This window comes from Lipophrys pholis (assembly GCF_963383615.2).
Source record: "Lipophrys pholis genome assembly, chromosome: 6".
NCBI classification, from domain to species: Eukaryota; Metazoa; Chordata; class Actinopteri; order Blenniiformes; family Blenniidae; genus Lipophrys; species Lipophrys pholis.
Genome location: NC_137629.1, coordinates 22,060,765 through 22,079,807, shown reverse-complemented (window position 1 = coordinate 22,079,807; position 19,043 = coordinate 22,060,765).

The following is a 19,043-nucleotide window of genomic DNA, read 5'->3' as shown; positions in this document are numbered from 1 at the left end:
ATAAATCCATTGGGAAATGTAGACAATTGGAACTGTTACCCTCTCGTTTTGAGGGTTTTTATTCATTTGCGGTATTCAGTAATCTAAATTTAAGCCTGAAGTCTCACGGAAATGATCTTCATTTATTATCTGATTCTGGTAATCATTGGACCTTTTTGCGGCTCACATTCTCTCTTGTCACAGAGGGAAAAGCAGGGGTGAAATTAATGACGACTCAGTTCCATTAAGCGTCCCAGTAAACCATGACAGTGAACCAGCATGCACAAAAACATCCACCCATCCATCATCTACACCCACTTTATTCATTGGGGAGTCGCAGGCAGCAGACGTCTATCGGAGCTGACACTGGACAAGAGGCGGGGTATGGTGGGATGATGGCAATCACCTTCACAAACATTAGAGCAATTTAGTCACCAATTAACCAAACAAGCATGTCTGTGGAGTTTTGGAGCAAGCCAGAGTTGTTTGAGAAACTGCACACCGGCACAGGGAGAACATGAAAACTCCCCATGGGAATATCTGAGACGTACAACCCCAAAACTAACGGCGCTAACCACCACCCAAAAAAAAAAATCTGAGCTTCCCTTTCATGCTGAGGAGTCAGAACAAATGCAATAAAAAAGGGTTTGTTCAAAACAACTAGAACAGCCATGGGAAATTGATGAAAGGTTTGAAAGCAACCATAATTTCTGCTTTTTCCCACGTGTATTGAAGAAGGACACTAAATGAAGAAGGACAGGTGTGTCCTTGGTATGTTTACATAAGATCTCACAGAAGAAATGAGGTCATAGATCCGTGACATACCATAATCTAACATCTGCTTTATCAAACACCTGGTTTCAGGATGGCTGGAGATGATCCCAGTTGACTATGGGAGAGGACAGGGCACACCCTAGACTCTTCTCCAGTCCTGCACAGGGCAGAACACACAGAGACCGACTCACATTCATACCTAAAGACAAGTTGACCTCAAACACACACACACACACACACACACACACACACACACACACACACACACACACACACACACACACACACACACACACACACACACACACACCAAAATAATTCCGTCTGTGGAAATTCACTGGCACAAGGTCCTTCATTCATTCATCCTCCAAAGCTGTATTGTTTGCAAGGCTGTGCAACAGACTGGAATAAGGACAGCTCCTCGTAAAGTTTAATTAACCTTGCAAAGGAATAAAAAAGTATATTATATATTATTATAACGTCAGGGGTTCTCCTTTAATCAAACAGCTATATGACAAATTTTAAGGCAAAAATTAATTTAAGTATAAATGTGGAAATATATTATAAGGATGTTAAGTGGAGCTAAAGAATTACTGTCATACAACAGTTGCTGGTATCACATTGTCGAAGCCATACCTTGTCATACCCACTGAGCCAGCGCTCCCAATGCGTACTAATCTGAGTAGAACAATCCTATCATATTGACATGCTATTACTCTTACAGTGTCATAAGAAGGGATAGAAAGCTTTAGATTTTCATAGACTTAATATTTAGCGAGTTGAGAAGATATAAAGATTTAATCTGCCTAAACGACCGACAGCGGAAAAAGTGCACTCACCCTAAAGTAATAGATAAAATCTCAGAAATTGCCGGCAATTTATCCAGCTCGTGTTATAATTAACAGATTAGGCTGGATTTATTGCCACAGGTTATATAAACATTGAATAAGAGGACTCTAACAGCTTAATGGAAAACACCAAACAGTGTGCCGCAAGAGCAGTGGAGACTTCCTCTGTTTTGGTTTGTGTGCAGCAGAAGCAGCAGGCTTTATATCTTACTTACAGTTAACTTGCTGTATGAGCTAATTAAAGGCCGTCCAGCACTTTTGTTCAAAGTAATTTTACAAGGTATGCATCATCAGAAGTGTAACAGCATGGTGCTCGCAATATAAAAGCACATTTGGTTACTAATGATCGTCCCTCACGTTTTGCAAGTTCTCAAGTCATTTAAGCCTAACCCAGGGTTCTGCAACCCACAGCTCTGGAGTCGTCGTTCTGTCTCTCGGCAGACAATCTTCTCAAAGTACTCCCAATTTGCACTTTGACAAATTTGACTCGTCAAAAAAGGGAGGGATGTTTTTAATCATTCCAAACTATGCTGGCTTTCATGCATCGGCCAATTTTGTAGACCATTTTATCCAACGCACGGCTGGAGAGTGCTGGAGCTCCTCCCGCCTGAGCAGGGAGACCCTGGAAAAAGGTCACCAGTCCATCACAGGTCCACCACCAAGAGACAGAAAATCGCACACACTCGCATTGACAAACCTCAAATGCATGTTTTTTGGACTGTGCGAGAAAGCCACACTATCCAGGGAAATCCCACACATGGAAAAGGAAATCATGATCTTCGTTTTCATAGTTTTTTTTCCCCACTGTGAGCCGAACCACAAGACCACACTGCAGGCCGCTGGCCAACATGTAGGTTTGGTATCTATATGGGAGGAATTAGCAAAAAGTCAGGGCTAAAAAAGCACAACAACAATAAAAAAAAAAGAAAAAAAAAAACTCCCACCCTGACTAAGAGCCTTTGAGAGTTTGTACAGTTTTTGCTCTTGCAACAGGAAGTGACTGGAATTCTCATGTTGCTGCCTTTATAAGAAACAGTCACAGCTGCCGTACATGACCAGGGAACGCTCACAAAGAGTGGTCGAGAGAGAAAAATCCCTATGTTTCTTAGTTGCACTTTTCAAAATACAGCATAAACTACTTTGGGTTTACAGCTAACTACTGTATGTATGGAAATAAGTGAGCCGTCCTGCAAAGATTGCAGATAGTTTTACCCAATTAAAAGTGTCAAAACTCGCCGAAGAGATGCTCTGTTGTTCAAGCTGCAGCCCGCATGTTGAAAATTTCATGACAACTTGTTCCGCCGCCCTTTTTGTCAGCAAATAAGTGCTGCAGATGTCCCAGTGTTTACTTTTCGCACAGCAATGAAGCTAATATGTTGTGTCATTGGGCAAAATGCTAAAATGTCAAGTGCCAACTCGAAGGGCTCGCCGAGAAAATCATTAACCGTTAACTTTGCAATGCGCTGCAGGTCGTGAGCATTCACCAAAGAAGGTGGTTAAGTGACACATGTTGTAAGTCACGCTCTCAGTCAATGCCCTCATGCTTAATATTAAGCTGCTGTGTGATGTATGACAGGCATTAGAACAGAACTGTCCTGGTATACACACTGTGTGGCACGACTATTCTGAGTTGTTTTGATGGAACAACAAAATTGGGATGTGTTGGCTCATGCTCGGAGAGGGAAATCATTTTTTTCCCTGTGAGATAGCACTCAGTAAGCTGAAAACCTCGAGCATCTGACCAGCTTTGTCACCAAGTTTGACATCTTAGCATCGTGCGGTTGTTCACTGTAAAGTTGCCACGCTGGCGAGGAGTGAAACAAATCCTTCATTGTGAGACGTCACATTGTTGAATTCCGTGAAACAGGTTGCCGCCGGGAACTTTCAGTGAAGTGTGTAAAACAACCAGCTGATGGATGCCTGCCTGCCTTTTTCACATGGCATGAAAAAGCTAACCTGGCTTTGTTCTAATGGCACCACGGTCTGATGAATACACATCCGGAAATAGATTTTGTGTGTGTGTGTGTGTGTGTGTGTGTGTGTGTGTGTGTGTGTGTGTGTGTGTGTGTGTGTGTGTGTGTGTGTGTGTGTGTGTGTGTGTGTGTGTGTGTGTGCACGCTCATAAGAAATCTTCCACAGGGATAGGTTCCAGCAGATTGGGCTGCCGTTAGGGAAAGCGCCACCACATCCAACAATTTAGTTCTGAGCCTCGATTTCCTCCCAGGGCTTGCAGTGGTGTTTGTTTTTCCTAAACATTGTTTACTTACTAGTGTGTGTGTGAGTGTCTGTGTGTGTGTGTGCGTGCTTGCATTTGTGTTGATGTTAGTTTCCCATCGAACTGATTCTAAAATTGGATGCCTAGCAGTAATCAAACTTAAATCCGCATTAACCGCGATGTCATGAGAAACAGATTATTCTCCAGTCACAAAGTTTGTTTGTTTCAGATAATGTTAACAGTGGTATATCCTTAGTTCCCACCAAAGTCAGCAGACCTCTGAAGTTAAAACTGCAATATTACCTGTCCATTATGTGTCATGTATCAGGTAAACAGTGATTGAAATCATTCAGTCAGTCAAAGACAATTAGTTGAAGGTCATAAGGTCATGTCAGGTTATTTATGCATGCAGCTGCCACACATATGTGTGCCCGGCTATGTTTATTCAGTTTTCCACTTATTTGTTTTTCAAAGAGCGAGCCTTCTTCCTAGCACTTAATGCAACTTTCTGCTTCGGCCTCATCAGCAAATATGGAGAAAAAAAATAATTTCAGCCCCACTGGGTATGAAGTAGGTCAAACTGTTAGTAGTTAATTTGGGCTTGGCTCAGACGGGCTTGAAACAGCACTTATTTTTCTGTTCACTTAACTCGCTCTCTCTGGATAATAGATGATGCTGTCCAAAGCCCTTAATCTTATAACGTTGGCATATTCCAAAACGTAAATTTTTTTTTTGAAACCGTAATTTCATGCACTTGGTTAATGTGAAGAGCAATTATTTATACTGTGTTGTGAGATAAAAAAAAAACCCTTTGTGCGCTGCATCATTAACTCTAGATGGTGTAATCTGGGATGCAAAATGGTGTTTCAGGCACTGCGTAATGACAGTGTTGTCGCTGCCATCACATATGCTTTGTTGACGCTGTTTGCGAGCCATTGTGCTGTGCTTGCAGCGCGCGTCACTCACTTGTCGTGGCTTTTTAGACTCAATATCCAATCAACTTGCCCACAGTGATGCTTCACTCATATCCACCATCTCCTGCACCCCACCAGCTCCGTTCAGTATTCAAATTGAAAAACAAAGGCTAAGACACTTTTTAAATACCCTCACACAACCACCCCCACACTCTGTTGGCCTGTCTGCCCCCTGCACTGATAATACAATAGCTTATTATAGCACTTTTCTCTCCATCATTTTAACCGGTAGATATTAAAAAAGGACTACCGTACGTGGAAATTTTGTGCAATTGGATACATGTTAAAATACTATTTCTGAAAGTAGGAGCCTTTTTTTAATAAATGCGGTTATGTGTTTGAGCAGGAATAAATTCAAACTGTGATACAATATGACCGGTGTGTCACAGCCCTGCTGTTAAATTCTGTGTTGTGTTTTTTTTTTGTTGCTATTTCTCCATGGGTTTGTTTCCCAGTGTGTTTCCCTCATAGTTTATCTCCTCGTGTTTTTTTTTTTTTGTTGTGTTTCAAGGTCTTGTCATGTTGTTCTGGCTCTCGGTTCATGTTATATTAAGCTTTATACATTTGTGACTAGCTTGTTCTTTTTTGCTGATTTTAATTCTGGTTCTTGTTTAATTGTTGAAAGTTAATGTCCATATTTTCCGCCTCACAGGCTTTTGTTATCCCCACTCTGTCTCTCATCCTGATCACCTTCGATTGTGGTCAGCTGTGCCTTGTTTTCTCCCCTCTCCCTGTCTGTGTTTGCTGCTCTTAGTGACGTCTGCCATGGTGAAAGAACTACAAATTTCCAAAAATGGACTACAGAAAGCACATTTCTACTGATATAATCTGAAATATCACAAGGTTTGAATTGAATTGGAAGGAAAAGAGGCTCCCAGGCGACGAGGAAGGAAAGTGAAGTGGCTGCCACGTGAATGAATAACCAATGCCGTCTGAGAATAGGCTGCACAAAAACTTTACTTTACTGTGTTGGTTTTACAACGTCCAAATAATTCATAGTTGGGATATGGGTTTTAGATTATTTAAAGTTGTTCAGGGCATATTATTGCATTGGTAACTTAACATGATCTGCGTTGAGTCATTGTGAGTTTCTCTGAACTCTGGAAGGAGCATGTCTCTTTAAATGTTGTCGCCGTGTGTGTTTCCTATGCTAAAAGAGGTTATAAAGGAAGCGTTGAGCCTCCTTTCCTTAGCTTATTGAGAATTCGAACGTTTCTTATCATGACCGCCACTTAAACACTTCTGGGGTTAAGGAAAAGAAGATCGGAAAGGAGAGAGGAGGGACTATTCGGATGCACCCGTACTGTTTTTTTTTCAAGGATTCTGGTTGGCTGTTATGGCTTCACGCTTCCTGTTACACTGCCCCCTACAGGTTTGGCATGCTCATAGTAGCTCTGAACCAGGTGTTCATGCGGGTCCATGTCAATGAAGATTCTTTAGTGAACGTAGAGGGGAAAATAACTGTTTTTGTGAAAACCCAGGTACGTGTAAACGTGGCCTCAGTCTTGTCAGCCACCAATTTCTCTCTTTTTTTTTTTTTTACTGTCCCATAGTTTGCCTTCCAGCTATGTTTTTGTTGCATCCACATCTGTTTTGCAGTCTGGTTTTTACCTTTGCTTCCCCTGTCTGTTTTTGTTTGTACACATGTACAAACCTTCTTGGCTTTTGGACTTTGATTAAGCAGCCTGCATGAAGTGTGTCTCTGGGTTGTGTTTTTGGGTTCCGTGTTTGACCCATTGCAACCTATGATCTCTCTACATGCAGAAAAATCTATTTTTTTACGCAGCTTAGTGCATTCCCAGTCAGTGCTTTTCTCTTCATCATTAGCTTGATTTGCGACATTGACCCGAGAATCCAAGCTCCAGGCAACGATAAGTCATTTTTTTTCCAATTTCCTTGAAGAAATGTACTGGTGCTGGTGGTGGAAAAGCAACATGTTTAGGTACTTGTTGTGTGCTTTATTATATCTGGACGGAATAAATACCTAAATACATTTAAACCAGAAAAAAAACGACCTATTAATTGTGCTCTGAATTATTTCAACAATGGCAACTGTCTGCACATTTTCGCAAACAGATCATATGATATTATTCATGTTTTGTGGCTTTGTGCTGCACAAACCAATTTGAGGGTTTTTGCGTGGAAAAAGACAAACACTGAAAGAATGATAATGTTTTTTTTTTTTTTTTTTATACTTCAGGAACATTTTTCCTTCATATTGAAAACTGAGTCTGTGAGTGACAAAAAGTCTCAAACAAAAGTCCCAGGTGACTGAAACAACCTCAGTAAAAAGTGATCCTGTCATAAAAAAAAGTATAAACATCAGATACACCTGAAAGAGATGCGAATACAAATAATACAGGTGTATTATAAGGCTTCAAATGAAGGGCAAATAGACAATTTTTCACCAAAGCTTTGGATTTATTTTTTTAACTGTCCATCAATTGCTTGCAGTATTTGAATTGTGTTGTAATATATTATTATATTTAACAAACTCTCCCTGGCCACTCTGAAGGTCTTCTATTGATCTTTTTCAAATAAGCCTGACTTCCTTGAAAGATACACTTTTTTTTCAGTGGCATCACAACTAGATGCTCCACAAACACACAGTGACTGACACATAAACAGAAAAATAACACTACCTGTGTGGTCTCCGACTCCTTTGAATCAAGAATTACTTAGCTATACCTTAACAAAAAGATAAGATTTAAAGGGCCAGTGCCTTTTTGCACAATGTGGAGACATGTTAGTGTCTCAGTGAGTGTCTTCCTTATCACCCATGCAAATCACATTGATATGCAGTTCGTACCATAAAGACCAAACCAGCTCTAAAGTTTGTCAGTTGCATTAAAGTCAGAATTGTACTGATGTGATTTATGAGATCTAAAGTTAATGCAGCCAACAGGAATGCCACGCAGATGGGCTGTAACTTAGATACTAAGTGGCATATACTGGCTTTAATAGACTGAGAACTGTCAGTGATGGAGGAATCCTTTGATTTACATCGTTTTTACTGCCCCAGGTCTGAGGTGTTCGCTCACAGTCAACATTGCCGGGAATCAATTAGACCTTTATTTCTTTTTTACTGTGTGTATCTATCTTTACAGCTGTCTGTCCGTCTGTCCATCCACTCACACAGCCAACCATCCACATCTGCATTTCTTCCCACATTTATTTTAACAGTTATAGAATCTGGCGATGGACGGTAGTACGATGGTAGACACATCGCTCCACATCGCAGAGTTGATTCGGACATGTCTTTCTGTGTTTGCATGTTCTTCCTGAGCCTGTGTCAGCTTCCACCTGCATTCCAGAGACATGCTTGTTAGGCAGTTTGTTGACTACCATTTGAATGTTTGTGTGGATGTGTATGTGAGAGATTTTGCGTGTGAGTCTGTGTTAAATCTCTGTTTGGTCTGGCAAACGTGTCCAGGAAGTACTTTGAGTGTTGTCCAACGTTCAGCTGGGATAGGTTCCAGCTCCACATGGAAATAGTTTGGATCAAGCTAATATAGAGGATGGTTGTATAATGAATGAAATCATGCTGCTTATTATAGGATTGGTTTTTATAAAAAAAAGTGATTTATTGGCTGGCATTCATAATGTGAAGTGCTCTGAAAGGTAATGCAAAAAATAAAAAATCTAGCATGAATCATTGGTTTATTTGAGTGAAATTCATCTTGCCTGCTAAATGAGTTGTTAATGACTCATTGAAATAAAATTGGCTGTTGTAAGGGTTTGACTTTAAAAACAAAAATCTGCGGCTTCACCTGCTTCGAAGCACTTCAAGTCCCACTTAATTGACACATATGTGCTCAGTTGTTGCTGCAGCCATCAATCAATATTAAATTTCTCGCTGTCAGTACGACATTATGGATTACTCAACCCTGTCCTCTCCATGTGGCCACAAGCTCTCATCCATAACGGGCCTCCTGTCTCACAATACACACAGATAATGATCATTCTGCTTGCCTCGTCCACCCTTGACTTGTGTAGACATATCTACACGTTCAGCACTGAGATTATATGGGTTTTGTTGATTGACTTCTTCACATTGTGGCTCTGTTGTGAAGACCTTAGACACCCCCACTAAACGTCATTGACCAGCTCCTGTTGGCTCACATACCGCATAAAATACCATTGTAACTTTTGTCCTCATATGTCAGCCCATCTCATAAATTCCCCCATCCTATAAAGGGGTGCAGAGCAGACACACAAGGGAGAAAAATGAACTCCATCAGGAAGCTGGATACAATTTCTCTGACACACTCAACCTTGGTCCAGTAAGAATATCTCTGTATCCTGCTGACATGTGATCTTCTGAATCTATTTGGGACAGCTTGTCTCGCTGAACTCTAAACAAGTCCTTTCAAGCTGCATCATTCATCAATTTCAACCCCGGTGGAAGGCTGCAGATGATACCCCACAAGCTCAATAGTTGGCAGGCATTTAACAATATGTCACACAGGCATTCTCAACAACAACCCACACTTTAGGCTTTTACTAATCCACTGCTTCAGGTGTTGACAACCAGAAATGCTCAAGGCGTCGAGCAAAGCCGATCACATACCATTGTTACCATGACAGCACCTAATCACCATCTGCGGCAGGTGAGCTTTGCAGAATCGTCGCTGCCGTTAATGGCTAGTGAGCATGGAACTTCAGAGGAGCGGGCGCGTGCTTATTTTTATTTTATTCTTTTTTTTTCTTCTTTTTTTCAAGCTAAATCGGTCTTTGTTTGTGATGATGGTACAGTATCAGCAAAGCATTTTCTATTGATGGAGAGGTTCAGCAGATAAATGATGAAAGGGATTTTCTGAGAATCGCTGCTTTGGCTCTTTGAACTATTTTTACTGCCTTATTTTCCGTGATTGCTGGAAGGTCCAGCTCATCTAAGACAACCCTTTCTGCATGAGCTCACAAAAATTGTGCGGCTTGTTTACATTTGGATGTCAGTGTAGTAATTGAAGGGCTGAATTAGTTGTCCTGGAGTTTTCAGTTTTGTTTTTTTTTAGGTTTTTTTTTCCTGCAGTAAACAACATCCACTCTAAAACTCTGTTTTCAGATACTGAAATGAGTGGAGTGAGTGCACTTTGCACTTTTACTTTGCATGTCTGAAATCAGGAGGCCTAATTGTAGGCAGAAGTAAAAAAAAAAAAAATAAATAAATGAATAAATAAAAACGTAAAACAACCATTTGATGTTGTGTCCTGTGCTGAGTAGCATTAATTTAAATTTCATTGAACAACAATACACTTGAACGTGCATCTGAAAAAAGTCAAATCGGGTTGTCTCTGTGTTTTTTCCACCCTAATATTTAGTTTCTTCACTTCATCATTTCCATTATTTCAGATTGCAGGCGATTATAAAAAATTCTATGAAATTCACTTTTGCCTTAATTGTAACTCCAAAACATTTTCTGAGGGGCGAGATATCCACCAAGCTGTCCTCTCCTGGAACGGCACTGAACAAAGTCAATTCAAGGAAATCCACCTCTAAGGCCTCCCTTTCATCTCTTGCTTCAATCACACGCTGCCCACGTTTCATAAATCCAGCAGTAGCTCCAGCGGCCTGGTGGGAGTTCCACAAAATAACCAACACCACCCATGTCACCCTCCAAATACACATTTACCTGGAGCAACCCTGACATTTTGATTGAGAGAAAAAAAAAACCCTTCAGCACGTATTTAACAAATAACACTATCATTTCATGAATAATTTCTTCGATATCAATAAACCCGAATAAAGCACTCAATACACCCCCCCCCCCCAAAAAAAATGTCGCTCCCCACAAACAGTCCTTTTGAAAATATCCCCTCAAAGGAAATCACCGTTATAAATAAATGTTTTATTGTGATTTAGTTGCATGGCAACTAAGATAACTGAATTGTGGATTTCTCATTGAGAAACATGTTTTCCATAAAAGACTTGTTTTTGAAACTGTGTATGAGGGCGTGCAAAAAGGCTGAACTGTTATTTTTCATCAAACTGCAGGATGCACTCTTGAAAAGGCTTAGCTGGTAAAGCTGCCATCTATTACAGCGGCGAGTGCCGGACCCGCAGGTTTTAACGGGAGAGGAGACTCGCCCAGAGAGGAGGCTCAAGTATTTCCTTTAATGAATGAGGCCTACAACACTCGAACGGGGTCATGCGATTAAGCTCTTCAGCTGGGGTCACTGTCTCCAATTTCCATTAGTATCTTTATATAATGTATGCAAGCTTTAGAGTTGGGGAGCGCTACAGTCTGTTTGCAACTGGGAGAAACTAATTATGTCACTTAGATAACCTGCCAATGTCAATATTAAGCAGAAGCATTTTCCACTGTGACTCCAAGTGATCTGTGCAGGTTCACCTATTTCATTGATATTCAAAGTAAATTAATTTACACACATCTGCAAGTTGGGGAGGCTCTAACCTCAAAAGGGTAGGGATCACTACCTCGGAGTCTCCGGTAGTCTGTGCGTGTTCGTGTGTGTGGAGATAAAGAAAGAGGAGAACATCAGGTAGAGCGACTCCAGCCTTCACCACTTCCCCCCCCGCGTCAGACTGAACGCTGCGTTTTTGAATTGGCTTCATCGGTAATGCAGCCATCTGTCACTCTGGCGGGTACCGTGCAGGAGTACATGAGTGCGGCACTCCAAACGGAAGCTGCGGATGTTTTATGAAAAGGCGGCATCCGTGCAGAGTTGCACCTTCGGAACGTGCCTCGCAGGATGAAAATAATCACGTCGCCTTGAGAACCTCCTAAAAGCGGTCGTATTTTTGTCGACACTACGACAAGGACATGAAAACATGAGTGAAGAGCAGCGGCGGCGCCGAGAATTTAGTCGAAAAGATTAAATTATTGTAATCCTTGCCCTACAGACACAAATTTAATGTTTATTTCAAGATTAAAAGAGACCCAGTTTAAGATTTAAATAGTTCTTGAGTCAAGTGAAACCTTCCTCATAAGGGGGGTCGGGGGGTTTCTTCCGTTTTAAAGTGCTTTAATTACACCACCTTTATCCTACCATAGTCAATATTTTGGTTCCTTATGCGGAGGCGCTTTGTTTTCAAGTTGAAAACATGACTTCATATTTTCTCTGTGGTGTTCCTTTTAGCCGGTGAGGTTATTTGCTGTAAATGTCACCTGGGACGCTGAGTGACAAAATAATGACAACCTTTTTTCAGGCAGAGCAATTTCCCAGAATTGAATGAGCAGGATGCGTGAGGACTGAACAATATGTGCACTCTCCTCCCGATTGGTCTCTGTCAATACTGCGCTGACATCTCTCCAAGAGTGTGTTCGGCCAAATAGATTGGACGCCTCGCAAACAGACACTGAGAGGCAAAATAAAGATTTAAACACATACGTGCATTGTCCACTGGCCCCTGTTTATTTTGAAGCTTTCCTCAGATGAATGCAGTCGCGGGGAGAAATGGATCCCATTAAGGGGATGTCGGACAATGTTGAACAAGGTTTCCAAGAAATGGCTTTCTGGTGGAATACATTGTAATTGCGGCATAAATCTAACTGAGAGCTTCCTTATACCTGCACGTCCTGAAAATGTTAGTTAATTAAAGTGCCATTGAACCAGCTGGGTTGTGTGACAGAAGAATCTATTCATCCCATTAATATAGTAACTTTATCTATTTGCGTGTCAAATGTCAAAGAGGATATTGAGTTATTGTTTGACAAATACATGTCTCATTTATTCTTGTTATATGACACTTTCACCACACTGAAACGATTCATCGGCGTCTCTGAAGGTCACTGGTTTCAATCTGAAGCTGAATACTGGACGAAAAATCTGGGGGGGTTGTGTTTTATTATCACGATTTTAATTTTCTTTTTCTTTTCATTGTGATCAAAAGAAATATTTGGAGGGCAAAAATGTTGTTTTTGAAATGACACAGTTTTTATAACTGAATTTATTGTAACTGCAATTAAAATTATATAATAAGATTTTGTGCAAAACCACAACAGGTATCACAGCCGCACACTATAAGGACATACGGTACTTTGAATTAAAAACATTTAACAAGCATTTATTTCATATGAATCCTAATATGTATCAACAACAATGTCTATCATCTAGAAACTGTTACAAATGAAAACTATTTGTAGCTTAGAAAATGGCTGTACTGGCACGTTAAAAGGTGGTTAATGATTGTGAGAAATGAATTATTAACTGCAGTTTGGATAACTGAGTCCATTCATTCATTTTCTTTCCCATTCGATTCCATCAATTTCCTTGGTAATTTCAACATAGTACACATCAGTAACCAAACAACCTGCAAAGTGCAGCCTGCTTACAGTTGAAAAAGTGGATTTTGTTCTATTTAGTGGCTAAAACAATAAGAAAATATCTGACACGTGTTTGGTTTAAAGTTAACTTCTGCAGATCAGTCAACTGTCACACTTCTACTGATGCCTCCACTGACATCAGAGCTATTGTGGCGATTGTTATTCGGGTTGGGAGGGGGGGGGGTATAAAGATAAAGAACCAAAGCAGTAGGAGGAAAACAGGAGGGCAAGGAAGGCACATTATGAGAACGCTTTGAGAAAGCACTGTTTGACATCCTTGATTAGCATTACATTGCTTTTACTATACATCCATCAATCTTCTTTGCCCTTTTTGGCCACACTGGGGTCACATGGAGCTGGAAAAGGCTTCCTGTCCATCACATTGCTCAACACAAAGAGGTTGAAACCCACCAACCCTCTCCCACGCATGGCCAGAAAGTCACTAATTAACCCAACGCTCGTGCCTTTGAATTGTGCCGAGACTTTAACCGAGAGCTTATTTCGAAACGGTACAGACGAAGGGATGCGCTGAACTTTTATTCTGCGCATACCTAATCTGATGAAGACACTTGAAGTATTTACAGTGAAAATATTGATAATTAAGGCAGAATGCCTCCTGTCACTGTCATCATATTGTTGTGTCACTGGGTTAAAAGAATCACAACATCAATGCGCGTTTCATTCTGACAGCTGGTTTCACATATGCAGTTTATGTAGAGCAGAAGCATTATATCTGTAATTGTAAGGAATGGATGCCAGACAGGTATTATTTGACTCCCACTAAGAAACCATTTTTCTTTGTCTGCTGCACAAAGAAGACACTTTTAGAGTCACCTTGTTGGTACTCTGTGGAGTCATATGCGATATTTCTCACTGAATTGGCGATTAATATACCAAATTATTTATCAAATAAACTTTGATACGTCATTAGTGTACGGAACTATTTAAATTAACTTTATATCTAAATAGTTCCGTACACTAATGACGTATCAAATAAACTTTGATACGTCATTAGTGTACGGAACTATTTAGATATAAAGTTAATTTAAGCTGACTGTGCAGTCGTGCTGAAAACAACAGTGATTATGTTGTAAGGCGGGCAAGATCTAAAGGTAGTTGTAGGGGCGCTGTACCTCACACTGTACGTAATACTGTGTTAATAAAACAGTTACACTCGTGCCACAAACAGGTTAAAATCTGTCAAAAATAACACGCTGATTTGCGATTTCTGTATTAATTTGAATTGTCCCCATTCACACGAATCAGGCCAACACTAACCACAATGTGTTAATTGTTCAACCATTGTTTTTAGTGTGAAAAGCAAAACCGAAGTTATCTCTGGTCAACAGCGTTCATACTCCTTCAACTCCTGAAAATCAGTACTCACAGAAAGTCTCTCATTCAGTCAGAACTCACTATTCTATGAATTTTGCCCCTGAAACAGCATCGATGAGTCTCTTTGTTTGACGCTACTTAACTAATATCACAGTAGAAGGAGAGCTGATGTACTAAATATCAGCACATCTGTGATTCTGTCCTAGATAATTACCGTGCTGTTCAGCAAAAATATGCGTTTGATATTGCTTTTATATAATAATTACACTCACTCTATTTAGTGACGACTGCAATGAAAATTAAAACTATGATTTATTTTTTTAATATTTCTTCACAAAGAATGTCGCCCCGGTTTTTTTCCACTACTGGGTTTCTACATTATCACAGCATCTTGGGGGGGAAATGTCATTCGTCTTATGCTGTTTCCAGTGTCATTATTATTGATACTTGAGACAGCTTTAAGGTACACTAATACAGTGAAGTGTCCCAGTACTGTTACACTGAATATCAAGATTCAGAACAAGTCTCTTGTTCCAGCAGATTCGTCTGTCAGCACTAATATAATTCTTATTCTAGAAAGCAAAGTGTGCAGTATCAACCCTGGTGACAAAAACTGGATAATGGATGCTAAATTCTGCAAATTGAAAGTGGCAAAATCTGAAGATTCCGAGGAAGAACACAGAGAATGAAGTAATACAGGTGTTTTATGAGATGCAGCCCTTGAAATTTTGAGTTTTCAGCCTCAGTTGATATCCATCACGTTTGATGTCGTAACACATTTTAAGGTATCATTCCTTAGTGTTGAAACATGGCATTTTGAGCTGAGCCCCCCCCCACCCCTCCCTCAAACGATAAGTGCGGCTTGCCTATGTGTTACTCCTTCCGCTGTCAGATCCGGCAGTGGCAGACGAGGGTTCTCCGATCAGAGTGTGCGAGCGGCTCTGCGAAGGACTGGCACAAAAGCTGGGAGTCATAAAACATTCAACATCATTCAAAGTCCCTTCTCCCAAGCACACGTAGACAATCTGACATTGAAAACAACAAGAGATGTTGGTTCAGGAAGCACATTTCAGGAAATCTTTTCTTTTTTTCTTCTTTTTTTTTTTTTTAGACAAAGCTAAAATGTGGAAGGGAAGGGGAACAAACTTGTGGGAAAATATGGTTCAGCGCGACACTTTCTGCTGTCACCTATTGTCTAGTGAGGCGGTCTCATTGAAGTCATGACTAGATTCTTTGCCAGGCTTACAGGGTCTTTAAAAATCTAAAAACAAGGGCAAAATGAAAGACGGGACTCGCGTCCTGTTTTTACGCTGGATTTCCCGGAGAATATTGCACCTCATTTGGACTTAGTTACATACCTTAACAGACTGTTTCTCTTTGAGCTCTCTGCACATTTACATTCCAAATGGCAAACACCAATGCGTTCCTTATGCAAATCCTTCTCTTCAGAGGTAAAGTCGGCTTGAAAGTGTGTCATCCGCTGTGTTAATTCTCCTATTTTATTGTTTTACGAGGTCTTTAAAATGGGAGCGCTTCTCCCGCATTCAGCACCTATGAGAACACACGGCTGCGATGCCCGGAAATGAAATAAATAAATGAAGGAATAAATAAATTTAAAAATCAGGTTAGCATGTGTTGAGCGTTTTAAGCGCTAAGCAGCGAGTTTGACGAATTACAAGTCAGTTAGTCCATTTTGCTGACGGGATGCAAATTTATTTATGACCCCGAGACTGAGAGAAAATGAAATCATCATATATTTCCAAACTCTCACGCGGTGTTTTAGATTAGGGGAATCTACTTGGGATGGAAACACATTCTATGAATAAATTGTTTGAACCCGCTTTTTGAAACAACTCCGCTCTCGAGCGCAGGCTGGGTTTCTTTCAGCAGTCGAGCTCTTGAACTCGCAGGGAACGTGAAGCGTCTACATGAAAGGACATCTTAATTTGAGGGGCACGACAGGACACCGTCGATTCCTTTGAGCCAGGAGAGTTGTACTTTGAACCAAAAACACAAAAATCAACTTTAATTTTTGGAGTGTCTGCTTTTGATTTATAGTCATGGACTAAAAATGCAGCTCATTTCGTACGATTTGGTGGTTATCCCGTTTTACATTTTCATCAAATCATATTCTCGGGCCATATCTGTAAAATTGAGAAATCATCAGAGCTGAAGTGGTGGGATATTGGAAGTTCGGCTTCATCAGCAGTCTGTGCTGCTGAACTGAGAGACCTTCAGTAGACTCCTTCATCCTCATATCTCCCCTCCTCCACCCTTCCCTTCACTTTTTTTTTTTTTTTTTTTTTTTTCTTCTGTTTTTTAAACTCTCCATCTCTTGCTCCCGTTTGGTCTCACTCCTCTCACTCAGCTGCACACGATGTTGTGAGATCGCACCGAGGCTATTTTATCTCCACTTGTGTGAAATCATTTCATGAAACAAAGCCACAGTTATGCCTTGCATATCTCCGCCGTGACATTTCTCCTTGTGCGTTGAGATCTGGAGCAGGTTTGGCAATCACAAGTTGTCCTACTCATGTGGGGACAAGCTTTTTTTAACGGCATAACTCACAGATAATGCGCGCTTTAACATCTTTATCGTGAATTCTCAGTATATTCCGTGTAATTTCATGGAGGGTGAAGGACTTCGGTCTCCCGTTCGTTGTTATCTCCGGTATGTTTGAAAGACCCACAGGAGATGGGATGATGGTAAAGTAATATGCACTCTTCAAACATTACATGGGACTTGTTTGGCTCTTAATTAATTTTCCTAACCCCATATCAATAATATTTAATTAAATTGATACACTATTGATCATCACACAGCCATTTTGCATGGTAATTAATGGTTAAAATGCTGTAGCAAGCAAATCTGAACCTCAATTTCATTCTCACTGGACTGCAGCCTCATAAGTGGTTTGCAATATAATATGCAATCCGCTGATGGCTTATTAAGATCTTTACAGTCATTTAATCTGAGACTGTGGTCAATTATATCTCTCCGGAGTAGCATTGCAGTTTAATTTGATATAAACAAAACAATAGGCTGTGAAGCTGTGGTCATGATGGAAGCTGATACACCATCTCTCTCTCTCTCTCTCTCTCTCTCTCTCTCTGCTTTCACAAGTCAGTGCTGAGATGCAGACAGTCAGTGCCTGCACCGCATCCTCCTCCAGGGACTTCCTGTGTTGTTTGTAAACAATAAATAATATTAATTTCATACCGGACACCTTCCTTGGGTCGATGCTCATCGACCAGGCGAATCAGTTGTCTTTATTGGCTGTATATGTTAGGAGCATAATTGTGCAGTTTGAGGGGACGCGAGAAGAACAAACAGAGTACTAATTTGTAACGCGCCACGTGTCGCCTCAGTGCACGTCAGGGCATCGAATCTGGTCTCTTTGGATTCCCAGTGCTGTGAGTATTTCAGTATCATACAAGAGAGGAGTCTTGGTCACTATCGCCGTTTTGTGATTGATTGTAGGAGAACAAGCTGCTTGGAATCTGAGGATGTTGTAACCCAGGCGCATGATGGACAGAAAATTAATTACAACACCACAGATCGATGAGCAACTGAATGTGTCAACTCCCAGAAGAGCTGTGATTGTTCACTGTCGTCTGACTGGGGAAGTCAAAGCAGGAAGATGCTTGACCCAATGGACTGTGAAAGAGGTTCTTCTTTAATAGAGGGTCAGAGATAGAAAAATTAATTCTAAAAATCACTTTGCCTAAGTGGATTATATACAGTACATCTACTATGTGACAATATGGTAAGATAGAAGAGAAGAGAAGAGAAGATACACGTTATACATAAGATATAGGAGACAGCAAATTAACATTTTGTATTCAAATTTGATGTGTTAGAAACCGGAAAATTCAAACTTCTTCACTGTCTTTTTCGCCCCGTGACCCCATGTTCACTGAGCACAAAATAAAATAGATGGAAGATGATGAATGTATCATGATGGATGGATGGACGGATAGATAAGAGCGAAATTGTGCGGGCTATACAACTGGGTTGGAGCATCTCCAGAACTCTTGCTGCGCTCCCAATCTGCAGTGGTTATTATCTATCAGCAGCGTTCCAATGGAGAAAAAACAGGTAAACAGTTAATTAATGGACATGGTTACCATAAGAGTCCCACATCAATATTTCCAGGTCCGCCAAATTCTGGTACTGACATCATGTTTCCGGATACCAGAACACACCAGAGGACGAGTAGAGTCGCCGCCTTGACAGTACTCTTTTGACAGCAAAATGTTGAGTTATGGCTCATCGTCGAAACTCATTAATTTCTATATATGAGCACACAGGTATTCATTTGAAATGCAAGTACCGTGGGTATTTTTTTATTTATTTTTTTGCTGAAAAACCGAAGAGACGCTCTGCAGCCTGCACTGCCTGATAGGACTCTGAGCGGATCAGTCGAACGGGAGCGATCATTACGAGCAACCTCACAAGTGACTGAGGCTGAGTCATTCTCTTCCATTTAGCTGCTGTGCATCTGCCTTCATCACACCCTTCACATCCACAGTGCCTGTGGGGGGGGGGGGGGGGGGTTGATCATGAATTATACGGGTCCGTGTGTCTCAGCCTGTGTATGCATGTGTCTGTACTTTATACTGTCATTCTG